The sequence below is a fragment of the Silene latifolia genome, chromosome 10, assembly GCF_048544455.1.
Source record: "Silene latifolia isolate original U9 population chromosome 10, ASM4854445v1, whole genome shotgun sequence".
Taxonomy (NCBI): Eukaryota; Viridiplantae; Streptophyta; class Magnoliopsida; order Caryophyllales; family Caryophyllaceae; genus Silene; species Silene latifolia.
Genome location: NC_133535.1, coordinates 44,027,139 through 44,034,610, shown reverse-complemented (window position 1 = coordinate 44,034,610; position 7,472 = coordinate 44,027,139). Strand labels below are relative to the sequence as shown.

At 46.3% G+C, this 7,472-nt stretch overlaps 1 non-coding gene across 1 annotated transcript; it reads left to right on the top strand.

Annotated features, from left to right (window-relative positions):
* The first annotated feature begins 3,229 nt into the window (after positions 1–3,229).
* Positions 3,230–3,336, top strand: LOC141610348 (small nucleolar RNA R71). The gene has a single exon (XR_012528251.1). It is a non-coding gene; the product is annotated as a small nucleolar RNA R71 (small nucleolar RNA).
* Positions 3,337–7,472: the final 4,136 nt, after the last annotated feature.

Genomic DNA, 7,472 nt, shown 5'->3' with positions numbered 1-7,472 from the left:
TTCCCAATTAAGGACGAGGTTATGCTCCTCACACCGTTTCAACACACTAGCCAAGTTCTCAAGACCAAGCTCAAATGAGTCCCCATGGACACTAAAGTCGTCCATGAAGACTTCCATGCTTTTTTCAAGGAAATCTGAAAATATTGCCATCATGCACCTTTGGAAGGTGCCGGGCGCATTACAAAGCCCGAATGGCATCCTACGGTAAGCATAGACTCCTATTGGGCAAGTGAAGGTCGTCTTCTCTTGGTCATCCGGGTGGATGGGAATTTGGAAAAACCCGGAATAACCGTCTAAGAAGCAATAATATGCATGGCCCGCGAGCCTTTCTAGCATTTGGTCAATGAAGGGAATTGGGAAGTGGTCTTTGAGGGTGGCGGTATTGAGCTTGCGGTAGTCAATACACATTCGCCACCCGGTCACGGGTCTAGTGGGTAGGGTGGTGCCATCCTCTTGTTCAACCATTTGTATCCCCCCCTTTTTGGGTACCACATGAACCGGACTAACCCATTTGCTATCGGTAATTTGGTATATAATACCGGCCTCTAGGAGTTTCAAGACTTCATTTTTCACCACCTCGGCCATTTTTGGGTTAATCCTTCTAAGACCGTCAACCTTGGGTTGACTCCCCTCCTCCAAAACTATCCTATGCATGCACAAACTCGGACTTAAGCCCTTGATGTCATCAATGCTATACCCAAGTGCCCCTCTATGAGTTTTCAAAATTTCCAAAAGCTTCTTTTCTTGGGACTCACTTAGGTTAGCATTAACGATCACCGGGTAGGCCTCTCCCTCATCAAGGAAAGCATACTTGAGTGAGGGAGGCAAGGGTTTGAGTTGTACCTTTGGAGGGAGAAAGCCCTCCACTTTCTTTAATAGCTCTTCATCGACCTCATGATCCTCTTTCATTGCCTCATCATGCAAAGAGATTTGAAAAACCTCTTCCATCTCCGCCTCTTCACGGGCTACTTCGTGCACTATCTCATCAATTACCTCAATTGTGCTCAATCTTTCTACACTTGGACCTTTCATCAAATTAGGCAAGTTAAATTCGATTTTGTTGCCCTCAATTTGGAAGGTTAGCCGCCCATTCTTCACATCAATGAGTACTCCTCCGGTAGCCAAAAATGGCCTACCTAGGATGATGGGAGTGTGGCTATCCTCCGGAATATCAAGGACAACAAAATCGGTGGGAATCAAAAACTTTCCAACCTTGACGGGCACGTCCTCAAGCACCCCCATAGGGCGTTTGACGGACCTATCCGCCAATTGGAGAGTCATGGAAGTGGGAGCCAAGTTTTGAATGCCAATCCTTTTTGCAACTTTCAAAGGAATAACACTAACACTTGCTCCCAAGTCACAAAGAGCTCTAGAGATAGGAACACCGCCAACTACACAAGGAATGGAAAAGCTTCCCGGGTCACCAAGTTTAGTGGGCAATTTGTTAAGGATATGAGCACTACATGCTTCTTCCATAGCCACTATTTCTTGGTCACCCAAGACTCTTTTCTTTGTCAAAATGTCTTTTAAAAATTTTGAGTAGGTTGGCATGTTCATTATCACCTCCGTAAAGGGTAGGGTAACCTCAAGTTTCTCAAGCATATCACAAAATTTGGCATACTTGAGGTTCTCCCTACTCTTTATGGCTCTTGAAGGGTAAGGAATTTTAGAAACAAGTTGGGAATTGGAAGATACCTTTGGAGGAGCCGAACTTTTTGTTACCTTTTTAGAATGTTGCAAAGGTATTTCTTCATTAGCTTCCTCCTCATAAGGGAGGTCTTCCACATATCCATCAACATCCTTGTCCACTTGAATTCCTCTTCTAGTCAAATCTTCACAAGCTTTCCTTCCTTTCTTGTCATCATTAGCTTTACCCGAAGCCTCAATGGGTGAGCTTTCCTCTTCATCATCCACTTCTACCTCATTCCCCTTGGGATCTTCATCAACTTCCAACTCAAGGTCTTTGTAAGGGTCCTCAAGCTCTAAACCACTCCTTAGCACTACCGCATGAGCATGGTGGCTAATTGAGGCATCTTTGGAGCTTTGTCCTTGAGCCAACAAACCACCGGGAGGCCTTTGAGGGTTAGCCATAGCATGCGAAGCCATCCTAGATTCCATTTCCCTCATGTCCTTAAGAAATGTAGCTCTCAAGTTTGCTTGTTCTTGTTGAGTAGCTTTTGCAAAATTAGCTATCTCTTGGCTATGTTGAAGTTGCATGTTCTTGATCATCTTCAAAAGCTCCACTTGAGAGAGCTCACCTTGGGGTTCTTGATGAGGTTGGTTGGCTATGGGTAAAGGGAACCCATAGTCATATCTAGCATTGGGACCTTGGTTGTTGTTTTGCCCCACTTGAAAGTTACCTCTCGGACCATAGTTGTTGAAGTTTGATCCTTGACCTTGTTCTTGAGACCCTTGAACATACCCTTGCCCAAATCCTTGATTTGCTTGATTTACTTGATTCCCTTGGTAAAACCCTTGGTTGCTTTGGTTTCCACCAAACTCTTGGTGCCCTTGTTGTTGGTTGCCATAGTTTTGGGGTGGGTTGTTGCTTGACCATTGGTTTTGATTTCCAAAGTTATTTCTTGGGTTTGGGAGAATTCCCCTTGGTTGAGCAAAACCGGGTGGACTGGTTTGGGTTTGTGGTTGGAGATGTTGGGGGTTTTGAACATTGGTGCTTTTGTAACTAAAGTTGGGGTGGTTCCTTAACCCGGGGTGGTAGAAATTGGTATTTGGATTGTAGACATTTGGGTTGTTGTAAGGAGGCCTTGGTGGCCTAGGATTGTTGTTGTAGCTTTGAAAAGCGTTAACCTCTTGAGCATTCTCTTCATAGGCACCATTGTAATTGTTGCCACACAAGTCATATGTATGACCACTTCCTCCACAAAGTTCACAACTCGAGACTTGAGCAACTTCTTCCATGGGCGGCCCAAATGAGGTCCCGGCTTGGTTCACTTGATTCCTTGAAAACTTCTCAAATTGCTTTGTGAGCAAGTCGAGCTTGGCATTTGTATCGGAGTTGGAGGCATTTTCCTTAGGGAATTTCCCGTTTCTTCGTAGCATGTTCCCTCTAGAACCATAGTTTGCCTCCGAGTCTACCATTTTTTTGATCAATGCCGTGCCCTCTTCATCATTCAAGTGGTCAAAACCTCCCCCCGCGGAGGCATTTACCATCTCCTTAGTTCTTGGTAGTAGAGTTTGGAAGAATGTTTGGGTAATGTACCATTCCGGTATTCCATGGTGGGGGCAACTTGCTATCAAATCTTGATAACGGTCCCAAGCCTCACCTAAGGACTCACCATCCTCTTGTTGGAACGTATGGATCTCGTTGCGGAGCATCGCGGTCTTTGAGGAAGGGTAGTACTTGGCCATAAATGCTTGGGCCAAGTCATCCCAAGTAGTGAAAGTATCCGGTGGGTGAATGTTCAACCACCGGTCCACTTTGCCCGTCAATGAAAACGGAAACAACATCATTCTCAAGGTGTCTTCGGACACCCCATTCTTCTTCATCATTGAAACTTTCCTTTTAAATTTCCGGAGATGGGCATGGGCATCTTCCTCAATATGACCTCCAAACAAGTCCTTCTCAACTAACCCGACTTGGGCGGGATGCATTTCAAAGTTGTTTGGGGCCAAGGTGCCAAAGTTGATGGGATTACATGAATCATTATGGTTAGGCCGGTTGTGATCTCTAAGAGCCATTTGTGGTGGGTGGTTTGGTTCTTGATGTGGTGGTGTTTGAGGTGGACTATTGTAGTTAAGGAAGTTATGAAAGGGGTTCTCTACTAAAGTCTCAATTGTGGTATTTGGTTGAACCGTAGTTGTTGTATCAAAATTTTGTGGGATGTGTGAGTTTGGTTGATCAATGTTTGCTTGGGTGGAATTGTTCCTCACTCTTTCAAGAGTCCTAGTCCTCAAGGTCCTAAATAGCCTCTCGGGGTCGGAGTTGAATAGGAGAGCTTGGTGATTCCTTCTAGGCATACACTTGGCAAATCGTAAGTCTCCTAGTGTTTTTACACACTAGGGAAAGGCAAAAATCACACACACTCTACAAACAACAATCAACTACTAAAGCAAAATGACAATTGAGACAAGATTAAAGCAAAGACTCTAAATGAAACTAAGCATAACCTAACGCCATCCCCGGCAACGGCGCCATTTGATAGTAGGAAATTTGTCGTCTACTCCCTATATCAAAACTATTTGTAAAACCCGAAAAAGCGTAGTATTTAGTTGGGGTCGAACTCAAGGACGGCGGGGGTTGCTACAAAGTTCAATTATGAGTCAAGTTTAATCAAAATTAAGAGTAAAGGTTTTGGTTATAATCACTAGAGCAAAAGACAAACAAGATGATGATAATGAATACGGTTAATTAAAAGCTAGGGCCTTCGGGGTCATCAATATGGGTTAGGGGCAAGCATGAAGATCAAAAAGGGTCAATGGTGAGAGATTAACCTAAGAAGAAGAACCAATGTCTTGGGTATCTTAAGGGTGGCTACTAATTTTCATTAAGCATCCCTCCTCTCCTAACATACATCAAGACTCCCAAAAACTTTCATTCTAAGGGAGAATTAAGCAATAAATGAAGAAAGGCCAAAGCTTTCACTTGAGCAAATCAACAAACACCTTGAGTGCAATGAATAGGAAAGTTAAACAATTTCACCAAAGACCAAAATGTTCAAAGAATCATGCCCACAAATCCCATAAAGAATCACCCTAAACCCTAGAAGGGATCTACTCACTCATGTTAAGGGAAATTATGCTAAATAGAGAAGAAAAGCAAACAACACAAGGAGAAGACATAATGAAGGTTGTAACAAAATCAAAAGACAAGGAAAATGTAAACAAATGATAAACAAGTAAAAGGAAGGAGAGAAATTATACCAACAAAAGGAAAGATGGAAGCTTGATTGATTAATAAGAAGGAAAACCCTTCAAAATCCCCAATACAAACTTCAACAAAACAAGTGTAAACAATTGACTATTACTAGAACTAACTAATTCTTGCTAAATATTAATAATAATTATTGAAAGATTAGAACTTGATTAAGGAGATATTACAATAAATATGGAATGTTTTTCAGATCTAGGGTTGTGTGCAAAAGGGTTTAAGGAGGGGGTATTTATAGGCTATCATTGGATTAAGGGAAGAAAGAATGAAAAAGCCCAACTCGTCTTTGCGTGTCTGTGCCGGCGGGCCGGCTGCCGGCCTCCTCTGCCGGCAGCGCGTTCTTTCAAAAACTGAGAAAATGAAGGTTGCGTAATCCCCTGCCGGTGGGCCGGCTGCCGGCAGAGAATTTCTCTTCTTGGTATTTTCTTCCAATTCTTGGTGTCAGGTACCTCCTGCCGGTTGACCGGCTGCCGGCTACCTGTGCCGGCAGCGCGTTGATTGAATTTTTGGCCAAGAACTTCTTCGCAATTTTGACTAAGTATGGGATTGTGTTCCCTGCCGGTGGGCCGGCTGCCGGCCTGCCGGCAGAGAACATCTCTCTCAGCTAGTTTCCTCTTGTTCTCCATATAGCCACATCCTCTGCCGGTGGGCCGGCTGCCGGCCTGCCGGCAGAGGATTTCTTCTTCAAATTCCTTCATCTCCCTTTTCTTCATGTAAAGGCATTAGAATGCCTTTTCTTGCCCCAATTCCTCCATACTCGACTCGGTTCCTACAAAAGGACACACAAAATGACAAGTACGGGGATCGGGCTCAAATGCAAGGAAAGGCACACGAAACCGACTCGTTATGAGCCGGAATGCGTAAAAGAAAGAGGGAAATAAGGTGCAAATAATTCATATATCAGCCACGTCGGCCTCATACCGGCCCTCAGCCAGGGTGAGTGGGGTCGGTGTGAGGCCCATTTTTGCCTGTTATGCTCTTGTTTCAGAGCTTTGTTTTACTCCTTTTATGTAACCTTTTATTATTTTTAATAAGAGTTCGTTTCTTCTGCCTCCGGCTTGGCCGAGGTCTTTACCTCATTTCTTTTTCTTGCGCTAGTAGTTGAGCGTCTCAACTGTACTTAGCGTTTTTACTTTGCCTCTGGTTTGGCCGAGGTCTTTTCTCGTCTTCGTCTGAGTTGTCTTCTTACGTTATTAATTGAGCGTCTCTTTTGCTTCCGCCTCGGCTTGGCCGAGGCAGTCTAGAGTGCGTTTCTCAACTGTGTTTAACGCTTCTAAGGCATTTTGATCGCTTTGCGAGTATCAACTGCGCTGGTCGTGACCGTCGAGGTGTCTGCTTCCTGAGGGTGATGGCCGCTCTTGTCGGTGTGACAGTGTGAGCCGGCGTCTGCTTCTTGTTATTGACCGCCGTGGCGTCTACCACTTGGAGTGACTGCGACGGCGTCAAACCTCTGGGGGTGACTGCCGTTGCGTCTACTACTTGGGGTGACTGCGACGGCGCCTACCTCTTGATGGAGACTGCCGTGGCGTCTACCACTTGGAGTGACTGCGACGGCGTCAAACCTCTTGGGGTGACTGCCGTGGCGTCTACTGCTTGGGGTGACTGCGACGGCGCCTACTTCTTGATGGAGACTGCCATGGCGTCTACCACTTGGAGTGACTGCGACGGCGTCAAACCTCTCGGGGTGATCGCCGTGGCGTCTACTACTGGGGTGTGCTGCGACGGCGCCTACTTCTTGATGGAGATGCCGTTCTTGTCGGTGCGACAGTGTGTGTGAGAGCGTCGCTATCGATAGAGATCTGCCGTTCTTGTCGGTACGGCGTGTGTGTGGCGGCGTCGCATCGATAGAGGCTGCCGTTCTTGTTGGTACGACGGTGTGAGCGGCGTCGCATCGATAGAGACTCGCCGCTCTTGTCGGTATGACGAGTGCGAGCCGGCGTCTGCTTTGCTTCCTAGTGACTATGGGGAAAATGAACATTTTGATGGAAGACTTGGACGATTTTTCATTAGATAAAAACATGCGTCGGGGTGCCCACAGCTGTTTTGGACACCTCCGCCGCTACACAAAGTTTTCCTGAGATTACCAGCGTCCTAATGGCTCATCAAAGGCACACCTTCCCAGTCAGCCGCTAGTTGCATCCATGAGTTCGCCCTCCTGTTGTAAGGATGGACTTTTCCCTTTCTCTGATTTCTTTGCCACTTTGAGGGATTGCATGTTGCATCCTCGGCGGCCTATCACGGATGTTGACCACTTCGTCCTTCTCGTCCTTGGAGACGAGCTTATGCGCTTCCCTCCGGTCCGAGACATACATCGGTGTTAGGCCCGGATGGACATCACCGCGTCGGCCTCACTCGAGTGACTCGGCCTATGAGAACGTTGTAGGCGGACGAGCCGTCAATGACCACGAACTCGGCTAGGACATTCTTAGCCGCCTTCCCTTCGCCGAACATCACCGGCGGTCGATTGACCCGGTGGTACCAGGCCGGCCCCAGAGAAGTGTATAGTGGATTGGTGCGGGGCTTAAGTCCTTGACTTTCGGACCGAGGCCGAGGAAGCACTCCCGAACATGATGTTCGTGTACGC